General features: G+C 41.3%; 1 protein-coding gene and 1 pseudogene across 1 annotated transcript in view; both read right to left on the bottom strand.

The window, feature by feature from the left end:
• The window catches only part of pacsin1a (protein kinase C and casein kinase substrate in neurons 1a), a 57,512-nt gene extending 54,947 nt beyond the window's left edge, over positions 1-2,565 (bottom strand). The window contains exon 1 of the mRNA XM_067371206.1: positions 2,489-2,565. The gene's annotated coding sequence lies outside the window, so the exon portion shown is untranslated. The remainder of the gene's footprint in view (positions 1-2,488) is intronic.
• Positions 2,566-11,926: 9,361 nt separating this feature from the next.
• On the bottom strand, positions 11,927-17,119 carry LOC137008759 (uncharacterized; annotated as a pseudogene).
• Between the last annotated feature and the right edge of the window lie 537 nt (positions 17,120-17,656).

The raw sequence follows: 17,656 nt of genomic DNA, 5'->3' as shown, positions 1-17,656 counted from the left end.
AAAGAAAGCAAAGTACAGCCTATACTGCTTGTTCAGTGGCCACAATGACTGTCTAAATGTAACAGACAGGAGTGTTATGAAGGGAATCTTCAGATCTTAGATAGTGTGGTGTGGTGTAATGGTTAAAACTCGCAACCGGAAGATCCCAGCAAGGGACAAGCCATTTTGCCCTTGAGCGAGACACATAACCCTGGGTTACTCCAAAGGGACTAAAGCTGAGAGTTCATGGCATTCATGAAAGTCATGGAACAAATCCATCCACCCTGATGGAGTGATGAGGAATTTGATAATCTGATAATTGCACATATTTCTCCCATTCTTCTTCTTCAATTAGGCTTTTGAAATAAAAGATGAGGTATAAAATGTTCTAATTGTCTTGGACTGATATATTAAAAGCTTTACACTCTTCATTAGCTTGAAGATTCTATATAAAATCATTCATAAGACTAAAGATAAAATCTCGGATCCATTCATTCACTGTTTGCTTTGGCTGTGAACACTGTTGGATCGCAATACACCTACCCAAATTATGGCTCAGTTGACATCAGCTCTATTTAATATTAAACATAATTAAACTCTAAATGGGAAAAGCTTATTTCCTCTCTGTTGTGTTGTGGAATATCCATTTAATACACCTGCAAATGCAGGAAAACAGGAAAATAATGATAAAATGCACTAACCTGACAAGTCTCATTATGCCTCACAGAACTTTTGCAATGTGTCAAAAAATTCAACAAACCTTTGATTTTGATTTTTTTTTTTTTTCGTCTTTTTTTAATACCAGAAAACTTGTCATTTTGGCTGTCGAGAAAGCTAGAAAGTTTATTTTTACAACATTCAAGAAAATATGAATGGGAATGGAAATACTAGCTAAAAGACATTTTCTAAACACTTAATATATAATGGATGCATCACTTTTAAAGATAAAGAAGACTTAAACTGGTTTCAGCACCGCGGACAGCAACCAAAACAAAAGCTACCATCCAGAATTGTAAGAAACAGTTTAAAAGACACAGCAAAACAAATTAATATTTACACAGGCAAAGTCATCACACTGCAAGAAATATCCAAGTAGACCTATGTGATAATTATAAATGAGCAAGAATTGATTTGAAAAAGAGGGACTAGCCTACTTGATTTTAACCTCCACAGTAACATGGAAATAATTCCATATTTAAATGAACCGATAATATATTATATATATATATTAAATATTAGGCTACCACTCGAGGAGTCGTCGCTTTAACGATGATATACGTGTATGAAAGAGCATAATATTTACAACCAAAAATGAGCCCGTTGCCTGATAGACCGTATGTGGTCATCTCAAAGAATGAAGCAGTGTGATTGGCTACCAAAATATGATCTGTATAAACATGCAATGGATGACGCAAGGGGGCGCGTCAAAGTCCATTAAAATCTGTAGATTTGCAGTCTCCGAGGAGGTTCTGATCGTTACACACAAGCCTTTGCCACTATATAGGATAGTCAAGTGTAGGAATAAAGCTTTTCGTGTATTAAGAGGGTTAAGGAGACATGCCGATCCAAAACAAAAATTATCACAGCCTATAATCAAAATAAAAGCACAAATGCATTCCTCTTACTGTGTGGTAAATATCTCAGCTGGCGCTGTTTATGTCATGGTTCAGGCTTTTCTTCATCGATGACTGTCAAGTGTTGTTGTTGTTGCCAGCAGTTACGTAACGACCAGTTGAGATGCCTTCCATGAATCGTGTTATTTTCTGACAGGTTTTGCAGCAAACGTGCCTGATGCCTTTTCATTTTCATCGAATATTGGATAAAATAATTCCAAACAGACTGATATTTATATAGTTCATATTTGATAGCCTAGCCTACCTCTGGTGATATTTTCTTGTTTTGTTTATCACTCCTCTCCATCTGCCTAAAAGCAACGCCAACCAGTAGTGTTCTTGAAGAAAAGAAAAACACATCTATCTACACCATAGGTGATATTTAATGTTTGATGTTCATAACGTTAGAAATAATTAAAGCGATTCTGATTATCAACATGGTCTTGATGGGATTTTTCTTTGGCTACAAATAATTCATTTGTGCTGTAGGCTATTCAAATATACGTTTCTTTTCTTGAAATCCCCGATATTTCATTTACGACAATGAAGTTTTATTTAAAACAAGCCTATTTACTCGCTGGATGGATAGCTTGAATTTATTATTTTAATATGTAATACCAACAAGTAAGGTCAGTAAAGCCATAACGACGCACAGTTAACGCAGCTGAAATCGCTCGCTATATTTAATTTTGTGACACGTCGGCATTTAACATAATTTCGTGCCATGATGTGCATGAAATACACCGCAAACAAGCACGAAAAAAACGGATATTTAAGGTATAAAAGGAAGAGAGGTCTGAACAGAAACACATCTACATAGAGCAATACCCAATTAAAATATGCACCATACAATAATATTCACCATGCCGTAACATGAAAATAAGATTGTTTCCTACCGAAAATGACGTATAAGCTCCGTGCGGTTTTCTCGTTCGCAGTGATAGAAGGTGACCCCGCGCGCCCGTGTCCCTCCGCATCCACCAGATCACGATGTACGCAGCGATGTGCTCGCGCACTCTCCGCCGGTGGGGGATGGTTCAAGTGGAGCTGTCATTCACATACGACAGGGAACCACCGCGATCCTTGACGCCTTTTTGAAGGATGTGAGGAAAAAATACGCGCCTGATGCAGTCCTATCCGTATTTGAGAAGAAATATATTATTTCTGAATTATTTTGTTTCCTCTATATCACAGTGATACAATCTATTCATATTTTATCATTTTTATGCTTTATTCATTTTTGCTGTCAATTACAGTATTATTTTTAGATAACAGTTGACTATTATACTTCCACTACCAGAAGAGAGCATGTCGCCTTGCATCTTCCTCTTCTGGAGTCTTTTGATTTCAGTCTAATAGTAACCGAGTAAATTCAAAAGCATAGAGGCCTTAATGTGTATTTGGTTATACCCTCAGGTTGGCCAAACTTTTAACAGTTATATAATCTGTGCTCAAAGGATATAAATATTACGTAAAACCCCTTAAATATTGTGATGTCAGTAAGACTGAAAGTACTCTTTCACATTGCATCTTTCTTCTAAAGCATTAAATTAATCTGTAGCCTACTACCTGATTTTCAAATGGATATGTGGAGGTATTGCCAGGTGATGCATTGAACATTTCTCTATAACTGAAGCGGTTACAATTCAGTGTTCATTGCCCTCTACACACTGACCAGGGGATATTTAAAGATTTTTTTTTATCTTCCCTATTGTGATGTTTACAGTGAAACGACTTCTCAATTAAGAAAAAAATGTAGGGCTGGACTTTATTTTGTCCAGGGGGGAATTGGTTGGATGGTTGTGGTTTGCTATTGGTTGATCTCATGTGAGTAAATGGAGAAGCATTCATAGTTCCCTCGCAAAACTTTTGTGTTCCCCCAAGAAACTTTGTATTCACTCGTAAAACTTTTGCATTAATTCCTACAGGTTTTGTGAGAGAACACAAAGATTCTTGGGGGAATGTACACATTTTGCAAGCTAACACAAATTTACTCAAGGGAACGCAAAACATTTATGAGAGAATGCAAAAGCATTGACAATTTTTTCCTCCCTTTCATTTTTTTTTTTTTTTTCCATCACCATGTTCCTTTAGGGGCTCTGTAGATGTCACTACGAAGGAGAGGGGAAGTTATTTTTACAAGGGCACACAAATAATAATAATAATAAAAATAAGAATAATGACAATGTGCACAGATAAATCATTTATAATACAGCAAAATTCCATTAAAAATAAGAATAGTCAATTTTCATGGTGACATTAAGAAGTTCATGACAATACTCTGATTGGCTGTTGGCCCCAAGCATTAAAGGGATAGTTCACCAAAAAATAAAAATTATCTCATGATTTACTCACCCTCAAGCCATCCTAGGTGTATATGACGATCTTCTTCCAGACTAACACAATCAGAGACATATTTAAAAATATCCTTGCTCCTCCAAGCTTTATAATGGTAGTGAATGGGGGCATTCTGAAGCCAGAAAAAAAAAAAAGGTCTAAGCTTACACTACTCCTACTCCTTCAGGGGTTACTCACTTGGCGCAAGTCGACTTGCACAGTATATGGTCGTCCGCTGGAACTTATAAAGTTTTAAATATGGATATTTTTCTTACAAAAACCCATCGCACCTCAAGCTGTATGGATTATATTTATGATGGATGGATACATTTATTTTGGGCTTCAAAACAGGCCCCCCATCATCTCTACCAATGGTTCACTACGAGTATAAAGCTTGGTAGAGCCAGGATGTTTAAATATAACTCTGATTGTGTTCGTTTGAAAGAAGATAGTCAATTACACCTAGGATGGCTTGAGAGTGAGTAAATCATGGGATAATTTCCATTTTTGGGTGAACTAACTCTTTAAGGAAAAAGAGCATATATAGCCAAACTGACCAATTTGTTATTCTTCTTATCCTTAATGTTGATGAAGACAAAGGTGAGAATTGTTCCCTCATTCCATCAGATTTGGCACTTGTGAAGCTGCTATTCTTGCTTCTGAAGTGTGTTCAAAGGGACAGTCACCATTAAACCAAGTCCTATCCATTCTTCAATCTTTGTCTTTAAAATGCTAGTAGTCACTGACCAGTTATGCTCCTTCTCGCATCTAACCAACACAACCAAGCTGTAGAATCACTGCTTGTCTAATATAAAGGAATAAGGTGTGCTGAAGAGCAACCTCCTGTCTTTCACTCTTAGGTAGGCCATCATAGCTAGGTCAGCTGGAGCTCCCTCTTCCACTACGGGAGATCCATCATCTATTTTGCCTTGATATACAGTACAGTCCAAAAGTTTGGAACCACTAAGATTTTTAATGTTTTTTAAAAGAAGTTTCGTCTGCTCAACAAGGCTGCATTTATTTCATTAAAAATACAGTAAAAACTGTAATATTGTGAAATATTATTACAATTTAAAATAACTGTTTTCTATTTGAATATGTTTCACAAAGTAATTTATTCCTGTGGTGGCAAAGTTGAATTTTCAGCATCATTACTCCAGTCTTCAGTGTCACATGATCCTTCAGAAATCATTCTAATATGCTGATCTGCTGCTCAAGAAACATTTAATGTGTACAATTTTGTACAAATGTACAAAATATTTGTGTACAATATTTTTTTCAGGATTATTTGATGAATAGAAAGTTCAAAAGAACAGTGTTTATCTGAAATCTAATCTTTTGTAACATTATAAATGTCTTTACTGCCACTTTTGATTGATTTAATGCATCCTTGCTGAATAAAAGTATTCATTTCTTTAATTTCTTTTCAAAAAAATAAAAATAAAAATTCTTACTGACCCCAAACTTTTGAACGGTAGTGTATAATGCTACAGAAGCTTTGTATTTCAAATAAATGCTGTTCTTTTGAATTTTCTATTCATCAAGGAATCCTGAAGAAAAAAAAAAAAAAAAAAGTACACAGCTGTTTTCAACATTGATAATAATCATAAATGTTTATTGAGCAGCAAATCAGCATATTAGAATGAATTCTGAAGGATCATGTGACACTGAAGACTGGAGTAACGATACTGAAAATTCAGCTTTGCATCACAGGAATAAATTACTTTGTCAAATATATTTAAATAGTACACAGTTATTTTAAATTGTAATAATATTTCACAATATTACTGTATTTTTAATTAAATGTAGCCTTGGTGAGCAGACGAAACTTCTTTTAAAAACATTAAAAATCTTAGTGGTTCCAAACTTTTGGACTGTACTGTAAATGTATAATATATAAATGTTCACACATTTCCTCTTCTCTATCTAGGGGGTCCAGTGGCGATTCTAGACTTTTTTAACAGGGGTGGCCTTAGTGGAGCACTGATTAATTCACTGATTAATCCAAGTTCTCAGCTAAATACTATTTATTCATGGAACAATGAATTACAATTTGTTTGCCCATCTATATATTGGTGTTAAAACAACTGAATGCGCCGATTTTTGTGTGAGCTGGCGAAAACCTTGATAAAGTCATCCATATTTAAAGCACAATGCACAACAAAGAACGTATTATTTACAATTAATTACACAAAATTAAAGCTTAATCAAAGGCCACATCTGACCTGTGAGCTAAACTATTACTATTTATAAAGTTTAAACGATATAGACTACTCTTTCATGTCATTACTGCATTGGTGATGTGCAAGTCGAATTCAGTTGCTGTCACTTTAAGGCCCTGACGGCCGTGAGGTTTGCTTGATTCTCACGGTTTAAGCTAAATGGTTGTTGTGCACTGTGCATAAGGATATGTAGATGAAATGAATTATGTTTTCCATGTCATTTGTTAAAATAAATGCTCTAAAGCCTAACAATTCGAAAATCTGTCTTGGATTACAGTACTGTAAGTGTCTTGTAATGATAATTTCTATGATTTTGGCGAGTTTTTTTTTTTTTTTTTTTTTGCACAAAATTGCGTCTGCTAATCTGCTAATGATAGATCTTTAAATGCTTTTTACAAACGTAGCCTACAGTTAACAGTTAATGACCTAGCAAATGTCGACTGAGTAGGCAGAATAGGCAGGTAACTTACAGTAGATAAATTAGCCTACATGACGTGATTCAACAGACGTGATACTGGGCTGTGTGTGCGATTAGATATCAAGGCAGATGTGATAGGTAAATAGATATCTTTGCGTGCTAGCACAAGTAGTAGTGCTGTAAACTCACATGCTAAAAAACAATAAGCCAGCTTATATCAAACACTTGCTACTTACATTTCTGAGTTCTGGTGTCTGACTGTCCAAGCTCCCGCGCTGATTTAAAGGCAGCAAAGTGCGTCAACAAAGGTTCCGCCTTTGACCACGTTAATGGCCAATCGTAGAGTAGGATTTTGGGGTGGCACCTGGGGTGGCCAATCGAATCTCAGCCACCCCTCTGGCTCCGCCCCTGAGGGGGTCAGACACTCACATACGTTGTTGACAGCCCAACCATATTAGCAGTTGTTTACATTGGTTTAGAGTTGATGCCTTTCAGACTGGCTCTTATCTCCTGCTCAGGGGCAGTTGTGGCCTAATGGTTAGAGAGTCAGACTGGTAACCTGAAGGTTGCGGGTTTGATTCTCAATTCTCAACAGGAAAATGTAAGTGGGGGAGTGAAAGAATAGATCTCTCTTCCACACTCAATACCCACAACTGAGGTACCTTTGAACTGCCCATCTATGGCTGGCCACTTCTCCGGGTGTGTCTACGGCTTGTAGTGTGTGTTTGTGGTCACTACTCACTGCTCCTAATGTGTGTGTGCATTAACTTGGATGAGTTTAAATGGAGAGGACAAATTCAGAGTATGGTTTACTATACTTCATGTACTACCTTCATGTCACTTGCTCATTATCTCCAGTCTTTCAGAAACCCCAATTAAGCTAAGGTCTACTATGCCATATATTTAATCATGACTCCTGTGGCCCAACAGTGCTATTCTTCTCTAAGTTCACTAGAGATTTAGAAGAACTGCACTACACTTAGTGGCCCTCATTTATCATTTGAACATAGAAACCAGAAGAACATAGAAACTCAAGATTTCTGCTATCAAACTAAAAGTCACATCCACTAGCACTGTAAACCCTACATTTTTTTAATGTATCAATGTATAATATTTTATAACATTTAATTTATATAAAATATATTTTTTTGCATAACATAATGTTCTGAATAACTAAAATTACTAAATTATAATTAATTATAATAATTAAATAATATATTATTATATATATTATAAGTCTCATGATTTTTATTTCAGTTTTCAAGGTAGGCTAATTAGATAAGAGGTTTAAAATACATAAACGTGTGATATTTATTTTATCTTAATCAGGGACTCTTATTAATCAGCGGAGACGTGACGTGGCTCTGGGCAATCAGCAGAGACGTGACGTGGCTCTGGGCGATCAGCGGAGACGTGACGTGGCTCTGGGCAATCAGCGGAGACGTGACGTGACTGTGGGCGATCAGCGGAGATGTGACGTGGCTCTGGGCGATCAGCGGAGATGTGACGTGGCTCTGGGCGTTCAGCGGAGACGTAACGTGACTGTGGGCGATCAGCGGAGACGTGACGTGGCTCTGGGCGATCAGCGGAGACGTGACGTGGCTCTGGGCGATCAGCGGAGACGTGACGTGGCTCTGGGCGATCAGCGGAGACGTGACGTGGCTCTGGGCGATCAGCGGAGACGTGACGTGGCTCTGGGCGATCAGCGGAGACGTGACGTGGCTCTGGGCGATCAGCGGAGACGTGACGTGGCTCTGGGCGATCAGCGGAGACGTGACGTGGCTCTGGGCGATCAGCGGAGACGTGACGTGGCTCTGGGCGATCAGCGGAGACGTGACGTGGCTCTGGGCGATCAGCGGAGACGTGACGTGGCTCTGGGCGATCAGCGGAGACGTGACGTAGCTCTGGGCGATCAGCGGAGACGTGACGTAGCTCTGGGCGATCAGCGGAGACGTGACGTGGCTCTGGGCGTTCAGCGGAGACGTGACGTGGCTCTGGGCGATCAGCGGAGACGTGACGTGGCTCTGGGCGTTCAGCGGAGACGTGACGTGGCTCTGGGCGATCAGCGGAGAGGGGACGTGGCAGAGACGGGACGTGGCGTTGCTCTGGGCGATCAGCAGAGACGTGACGTGGCTCTGGGCGATCAGCGGAGACGTGACGTGGCTCTGGGCAATCAGCGGAGAGGGGACGTGGCAGAGACGGGACGTGACGTGGCTCTGGGCAATCAGCAGAGACGTGACGTGGCTCTGGGCGATCAGCGGAGACGTGACGTGGCTCTGGGCAATCAGCAGAGACGTGACGTGGCTCTGGGCAATCAGCGGAGACGTGACGTGACTGTGGGTGATCAGCGGAGATGTGACGTGGCTCTGGGCGTTCAGCGGAGACGTAACGTGACTGTGGGCGATCAGCGGAGACGTGACGTGGCTCTGGCCGATCAGCGGAGACGTGACGTGGCTCTGGGCGATCAGCGGAGACGTGACGTGGCTCTGGGCGATGGGCGATCAGCGGAGACGTGACGTGGCTCTGGGCGATCAGCGGAGACGTGACGTAGCTCTGGGCGTTCAGCGGAGACGTGACGTAGCTCTGGGCGTTCAGCGGAGACGTGACGTAGCTCTGGGCGATCAGCGGAGACGTGACGTGGCTCTGGGCGTTCAGCGGAGACGTGACGTGGCTCTGGGCGATCAGCGGAGACGTGACGTGGCTCTGGGCGATCAGCGGAGACGTGACGTGGCTCTGGGCGATCAGCGGAGAGGGGACGTGGCAGAGACGGGACGTGGCGTTGCTCTGGGCGATCAGCGGAGACGTGGCGTTGCGTGGCCACCATTTTGTGAGTGTCCTTAGGTGCAGCGGCCATTACGTGTTTAAGCGAGGTGTCACATTTTTCCGCGACACCCACAGTAAATGGAGAGCCCACAGTCAATAATGCATACTCCAGAAAATGACTAAGTGAATAACGGGGTCCCTCACAAATCAACTGTGACTTAAGTGGCTGATTAACGCCCTCACAGAAAAAGTCTATGAGCACACAGTCCAGCAGGTCTGAACAATATACAATGTCCAAGTACTCCTCAATGTAATCCTCCAATGATCGTGTACCCTGGGTACTCCACAACAACAATTGAGCAATGTCCATACCGTGCAAATGCTCTCCGGGAAAGCTGCTGGATCGTGGTGGCGGCGAAGTCTTCTGTAACGAAACGGGATTGAGGCAGAGATCCATTTGCAGCTTTACTGAAGTTAGAGTGGTCGTACAGGCAGGGTCAGACAGGAGCAAACAGGAATCACAAGGAACAGGCAGAATCATGGTCAAAATACAGGCAATGGTCAAAGGCAGGCAGATATCAATCACGGAACAGGATAACAAGGCAAGGGTCACAGACAGGAACAGACAGGAACAGACAGGAACAGACAGGAACAGACAGGAACAGACAGGAACAGACAGGAACAGACAGGAACAGACAGGAACAGACAGGAACAGACAGGAACAGACAGGAACAGACAGGATAACGCTTGGAATTGACACACAGGCTAATCAAGACTTCGTGGTGAGGTGGTGTGTGTGACAGTCCTTTATAGTCCTGGTAATGAGCTGCAGCTGGGTGTGGTGATTAGTGTGGAGTGATTGTGGAGTGAGTGCAGATGATAAGCAAGTGAGGATTATGGGAAATGGAGTCCGGAGTGAACAGGAATGTGACAGGAACAGACGGTGATCATGACAGATACTTTTAAACATGAAATTAAACCACCAGTAGGTGGCGGCAGATTCAAACGTCATTCATCAAGCGATTCGCTCAAACGACTGATTTATTCAAGAATGAGGCGGTTATGAGTGAGTTATTGAATCTTTCGGTGCATTCCAAAAGAGATATATTGCCCTCCGAAGGGTACTTCAGAGTGAAAACAATCATGGCTGCCATATTGAAGTGCTCAAAACTGGCCACTTCAAAGGGCCAGTTCGAAAGGTACAACTGATGGACACTTCAGGCCCCCATGGTCCTTTGCACAGGGAAGTTGTTTGTCATCAGAGAATGGATACAGAAAGCTCAGACTTTGATATTACCTATAAATGTATGTATAGCATTTTTCTATACTACTGTAATATTTATATGAGTTAGATTTGGTACATTATTATGGTCAAAACGACATTGTTCTTCAACAAAAATACATTACAGCTCCCTTTATCGGTCCATTCAAATGTTTCAAATACATCTCGTTAAGATGACGAGAAGTGCATTCCAAAAAAAAGATTTTTTTTGACCCCTACACCCTTTATCCCTTCAAAGCTCTCACTCCGGAGGGTAAACCCTTTGAAGAGATTAGGGCTATCCCTGATAAAAACTCACTTGCCTATAACTTTCTACTAATCCTAAAGACCTCGATTAGCTGGTTCAGGTGTGTTTGATTAGGGTTGGAGCTAAACTCTGCTGGACACTGGCCCTCCAGGACCGGAGTTGTCCATCCCTGGATTAGGGCATAGGGCTGAGATCTTCCTAATGGAACGCAAGGTTTGACTCAAGCGATTTGTTCAAAACACTGAATCATTCAGTAATGGAAACCATTTTGCAGTGGTCTTTGTTTGGAACTATTTTCGCTGCTGAAACAGAACAAAAATAGTCAATATTGCATCCAAAATGTAAGTGACTTAATTTTAACTACTTGTGTATTAAACTGTTCTGTGAAATCAGTGTCACATTTTCAAATCGTCATGGTATTTAGGAAAACAGCACTCTTGGTTGTGTGATATTGCTTAACATACACAAAGCAGTGGTGTCACCAGCATAGAAATGGGGTGATATAAATGTTCAAGGTCTTTTGTATTTCCAACTATGGTTTTTGAAGGAATGTTTTTTTTGTGTTTTTTAATATACAGATTAAAAAAATGTTAGGTGCCCATGTTTATCTGATAGACACAAGTGAGAACATTGATGAACCTCGTATTCAACCTTGTATTCAACCTCGTAGTTGCAAACATATATATACATAACATATATAAACTTGGTTATTTTAGTACCTCACTCCACAGAAAATCCTTTAAATTTATTTTATTCAGAACAGATCAAGAACAAAAAATAAGCAGCTATATATTATAAATTGAAACACAAATTAGGCTATATTATAAATTGAAACACAAATTAGGCTATAGTGGCATTCATTATAAAGCAGAAATAAATTTATTTAAAGCAAAACTGAATTGGGCTGACATAGCTTGTAACATACATCGACTCGATGCAACCTGGGCACATCATCTGTGATGTTACCTGGTGTCACGGAGTGTTTCAGGTCTTTCAAGCATCATACACTCTCACCCAGGTGCCCCAGCTGGGGTTGATCAGGCCCCAGCTTGTGTCCAGGTAGCCCTACCCCACCCATGGTTCTCCTCTCCTTATCCACAGCCACCTTGAGGCAACTTCTGCTGCCTCCGTGACCTCCTTAATGGCCCTTCGCTAACTGGCTCCTATGATGCCCAGGATGTTATAGGCCCTGCAGAGAGACTGGCCATCAAACCCTCTGCATCCCACCTCGATGGGCTCACACTGTGCTCGCCACCCATTGTTCCGGCACTCCTCCACTAGCTCAGCATATTTTGCCCTCTTCGTCTCATTGGCCTCCTCAATACGGTCCTCCCAGGGTACAGTGAGTTCCAAGAGAACGATCTGCTTGGAGGTCTCTGAGATGAGACAGCTTCTGGGAATTTCAGTTGCTTCCCCAGATCAACTTTGAACTCCCAGTCTCGTGCTGTTGCTAGAAGGCCAGATGAGGTGGCCCTGGCAGCTAATGGTGGCTTCTCCCCAGCCCGGACGAAAGCAATGGTGTCCTTCACTGGGCAGAGGCGTTTACAGTGGCCAATTCCACAGCTGATGGTATTCGCTATGGCCTTCAGAACTTGGTCATGGCACCAACTGTAGTGACCCTGACCCTCAAGACCCTTCAGGTCTTGTGACTCTCTGTTTTGCAGCACCTCCCTGGCACGGTCTACCTTGAACTCCTCATTCAGACTGCTGATGGGGAGCTTCAGCTTGTTGCTCTGGCCATACAGAGCGATGCTGCTCAGGCTTCGAGGTAGGCCCAGCCACTTCCATAGAAACCTGCTGATTCTCCTCTCAAAGCCCTCGAGGAGAATCCTCAGGAGGGGCCAGAGAATCCATGGGAGGATGCTGTGTTGGTAAATCATGGCCTTGAACTTGCCAGGTAGGCCTGACTTGTCCACTGCAGATAGCCAGCCTTCCAGTTCAAGGTTGGTTGCATGGATGGCTGCTGTATCTTTCAGGCTGCAGTCGAACACCTTTCGCAAGCTCTTCACTGGTTTCTCAGTGATTGATGGTATCTGGGTCATGCAAAGTGTGAAGCGGAACTTGTTGGTAAACTTTCCTTTCTTCAACACCAGAGATCTAGACTTTGCTGGCTTGAAGCACATGCAAGCCCAGGTGCTCATCTGTGTGCTCCAGACACCCCAGCACCCCCTCATCACTGAGCAGCGAGATGTTTCTGAACTGGCCGACAGTCTTTGACTCTTCCTCCTTTGGAATCCACACCCCTTCAGCCACCACCGCCACTGCTGAGCAACATTTCCCCTCCTCCATATGACCTTCAGGATCTTCCAGAGCCTGTGGAGTAGCTTCGGCAGTTCTTATAAACCTTGTAAGGTACCCCACTAGGTCCTGGGGCTGAGCTTGCTCTGGCCATTTTGATCACCTCCTGGATCTCCTTCCTGTCAAAGTCCAGAGTTGGTGCAGGTGGATCAATCAGGTGCTGGCAGTGGCCCAGATCTTGCTCCCTGGATCTGTCACAGAAGGTGTCTCTGAGGTGACGGTCGATCTCAACTTTGGAGCAGGTGAGCCGGCCACTCCGCTTCTTCCCAAGCAACTGCTTTGTGAACCCAAATGGATTCGATATGAAGGCAGCCCGCTTCCTGGCCCTCTCTTTCCTCCTTCTCCTGTGACACGTCGCTCTCTTACGGAGGATGACACGCAACTCTGCTAGAGGGCCCCTCTCCTCCTCCCTTGCCTCCTTGAACATCCTCCTCAGACTCTTCAACTCTTGCCTAAGCTGGTGGATCTTTGTTCATAGTGTAGGGTAGGTTCACTACTTTCTTCTCTTCCAGCCCAAATCTCTCAGCTGCTAGGCTGATAAGACCTCAGAAGATGCACCATGAACATTCCCAAATTTCTATATATCCTAATTATTGTTGATGTATTTCATTTTTCCAGCTCATTGCTTTTACCTTAAAATTAAATGCTAACAGTATTTGTAAATTAATTGCACAAATTATTACATTATTTGCTAACTGCATTCTTCTCATATTGTCATTTTGACATGCATTCTCTGTAAAGCTGCTTTGAAACGATATGTATTGTGAAAAGCGCTATACAAATAAATGTGAATTGAATTGAATAATGATGGTAGTCATTGATCGGAGGCATCGGTCAGCGTTGCCCTTGACAACTGTTTCCAAGATTGTATCATCATCTTCGTCAAACTGGAGCCACTCCTTCTCCTTGTTAGCTTGGGGCCATTTTACCCGACAATGTTCTGATGTTTTGCATGGGTTCGGGACTTGTTTCACTCAGAGGTTCTGGGCGCTGTGGTTTGACTCCGGGCCTAGCTCCTTCTGCATCTCATCATCTGTCCGAGTGGGATCCTCATTTTTTGAGTGGGTTTCCATATTTGCGATGTAACATTTATTGGTTTCTGAACTACTGTTCATTATGTAAACTAAGGTTTTGTATTTCATTTTTGTTTCAATATCCATGTAAAACATCATCCTTCGCATGCGCAAAAATGTGTTTGGTTGGGCGTTGTGCGCTGAATGGTACAGATGTATAGCGGACCATTAAACTGAGCGGTGTTAACTTTCTCTGCATTTGGTTTGCTGATAAATGGCTGAAATGTAAAGCTAGCAACTCTAGAACTGATATGTTGGGTCTGTGTGTGTGTTATGAACACACTGCTAAAAAGACTTGAGTGAAGATCCACGTGCAGCATTTATTTAGGACAATCCAAATGAGCAGTCAAAACAGGCACATGGTAAAATACACACAGCATTCCAAACTAGGCAGAATCCAAGAACACAGGCAGAGAACATGAAACACTGAAACAAGAATACAGGTGCTCAGAAATGCAGTGGTAACATAACCAAGACCAAATGAGAACACAGCTTAAATAGACAAAGACAAACAAGCTAAAGAACCACAGGTGGAAACAAGTGTGATCGTGTGATGGTGATCGTGACAGTGTGAGTGAGGTGCCCGCGCAATCAATTGGATTTAATTAAAGAAAACGAATACAATGCATCAAATTAGCGTAGCCTGTACTAGCCCTACTTGATGCAGTTTTTCTCTTTTGTTTTATTAAAGGTACAATATGTAATAATTTTGTCCGCTAGAGGTCGCTAGAAGCCTATTCAAAACAAAGGCGTAGCTTGATGACGCCAAGTTTTAGAGAACAATCTTGGGACATGTGGTCTCCATCTCAATGGACGGTGCAAAAGAATAGGGATTGGAGTCGGGTAACAACTCATGTTCATAGATGAGATTATTAATGTTACTGTAGTATGAAGCAGAGCAGGACTGAGTGTTGTGGGAGCTGAACAAGGCCGCTAGAGCATTTGCGCAACATACGCCTCACGAGCAGCAGAACTTTTATTATGCCACAGTCGCCGGCGCCGCTTCCACTTTTCCGGTCATGAGTATGAGGTAACGCAGCTCTGTTTATTATTAGATACATTTGAGTGTGTTGAAAATATTATAACGTTACTCTCTGCGTTCGCTCGGCGGCTGCTGAGAGACACTTTTTACACACTGCAGTAAGATAGATCGATTTTAGAATATCATATTAAATATTGGATGTCTTGTGTTGATAAATGACATGCAATTAATTTTAAAACATATTGTATGATGGAGAAAATTATGTATTACTGTTAATAAAAATAAAGCTGCATCTGATTATGCTATGTTAGCTATTTGATAATATAGTGTTTTTCTCTGAGGCATGGTAAAGCATGGTACTCAAAAAAAATCAAGAAAATTAATTTAAACAATAAGACTAAACGTGTTGAGCTATATAACAAAAATTAGTTTTCTGTCTATTAGTTTTCTGTAATATTTTAAAGCGTCTTTGATGTTTCCATGGTTTCACAAAATAAACTACAGAAACCAAGGGTAACGCGAGTATGACGCAATTGATAGGTGACTCCTCAAACGTCCTGGAGCCTTGGTTAAAATTGCATTTTTTTCACGATTTACAAATAGTTGGAAACATTTGGGATATTTTAAGTACTCAAGTGAACAAAATATATAACACTGGCCTAGTGGTTTTTGGATATTTTACTGCAAAAATATTACATATTGCACCTTTAATCTGTTATTTCAGTGAAATATATATTTCGTGTAGTCCTATTTTTTATTCTTTGTATATTATTGTGTTTTTCTCTGCATTGCAGGTGCATGATGTGTGAATCTTAATGTTCTGTTCTGCAGCCATTTGCGAAGCAAAGCGAAATCCCTGGAAAGAAAAAAAATTTTTTGTGGTATTTTAAGACACTCATCTATTCTAATTTAATTTAAATTTTAACCGTGTTAATGGTTAATGATCGGTTAGTGAGTGATTGTCGGTCAGGAAAATAAACTAAAGATTCTCATAACAACTCTCCACCAGATGTACACAAACTGAGACCTAACTGAGATTTGATTGTAGCCACCGCTCACGCTTATATTGATAAATGCCAAATTTTGCATTTAAACAAGCATATGCAGTTTTCTGCCGTACAATTGTTTGATAAATGAGGCCCACTGTCTTTTAATTAATTATACCACCAAGCCGGCCAAAGTGTCATGCTTCTGTTCTTCAAGCACTAGTTTTTATCCAAAGTCTTTTAGGGCATTTTCACACCTGGCTTGTTTGGAGCATTTGTTTCTGAACATTTCCCCCTTTAGTTCGGCTCATTTTAGTCTCAGCCTCAGATGTCAGGGCTGAACATCTGATATAAGGTACACAAAAGGTAAACACTTTGGGAGTTTCAAAGTCATCATCTAATTGGTTGAATTCTCCAGGAATTCCAGATGTGTGTTGCATTCAACAGTCTTGCCTGAAAACAAAGCCGTCGTGACCCCAAACCCCTCATAGAAGAAAGCCTTTGTGGACGCTTATCAGGATCAACTAAATGCAGAATTTTCAAAAGTATGTGAAATTTGCAGTGCCATTGTTGCAGTGCCATTGTTGCAGTAAACTCGCAAAACCTTCTTGAACGAATAATTTATTGTATGCATGGTGGTTATCGTACACACATTGACTTTACATTTTCAAGTCCCTAAACAGGAAGCGGAACAAAATTAACTGTGATTGGCTGCTTTACATGTCAGACATTGTCTTTGCCGGTCCTTGGCCGATGAAATTTGCAAAGGAGTCCAGACCTTCTGCCATCAATCTGAAGCTTTGGCTATGGAAGACTAGTGCTTCTCAATACTCAAATTGATGCTTCCCTGTTTCCTCGCTCCTACATCCTTCAGCCTGTAACCCGGAAACAGATCGAACTGAGCCATCTTGAAGGACATCTCAATTGTCTAATTGCACAGCGAGGAGGCAAGGAACGAGGAGTGAGGAAGCTTCACGAGGAGCTATAAACGACGATACACAGGTGTATCCTTTGCGGAAGTCTTTCTCTTCGAGAAACCGAACACACATATACTTTATCCTCCCCCCTCATATCTGTCACACTAACTTAAATGTATGCATTACTTTTAGTTTAAATAAACGTTACATCTCACATATTTCAATGGGGCATCTTGCGTTATTAATATTTATTATGAATTTTTTAAAGAAACTTTTACAACATAAGGACAGAATCCTCGAGCGCAGCTAATGACGCTGTGAAGTGAAGCTCGAGTGATCAAGCACATTCCAATAAACGTTTCCTTCGATTCCCTTTTCTTTTCTTGCATCCTCCCCTCACATCCTATGGGGGTGAAGCTGAGACACGAGGAAAGGAAACGAGGATGAAAAAATAAGAAATAAGTAGCACCCTAGGTCCATTTAGGCATGTATGAACATGGCATTCACGCTCTCATCCACACCAAAATATTTGTCCAATA

The sequence above is a fragment of the Chanodichthys erythropterus genome, chromosome 20 (genome assembly GCF_024489055.1).
Source record: "Chanodichthys erythropterus isolate Z2021 chromosome 20, ASM2448905v1, whole genome shotgun sequence".
NCBI lineage: Eukaryota > Metazoa > Chordata > Actinopteri > Cypriniformes > Xenocyprididae > Chanodichthys > Chanodichthys erythropterus.
This window is presented reverse-complemented; position numbering and strand designations above follow the sequence as displayed.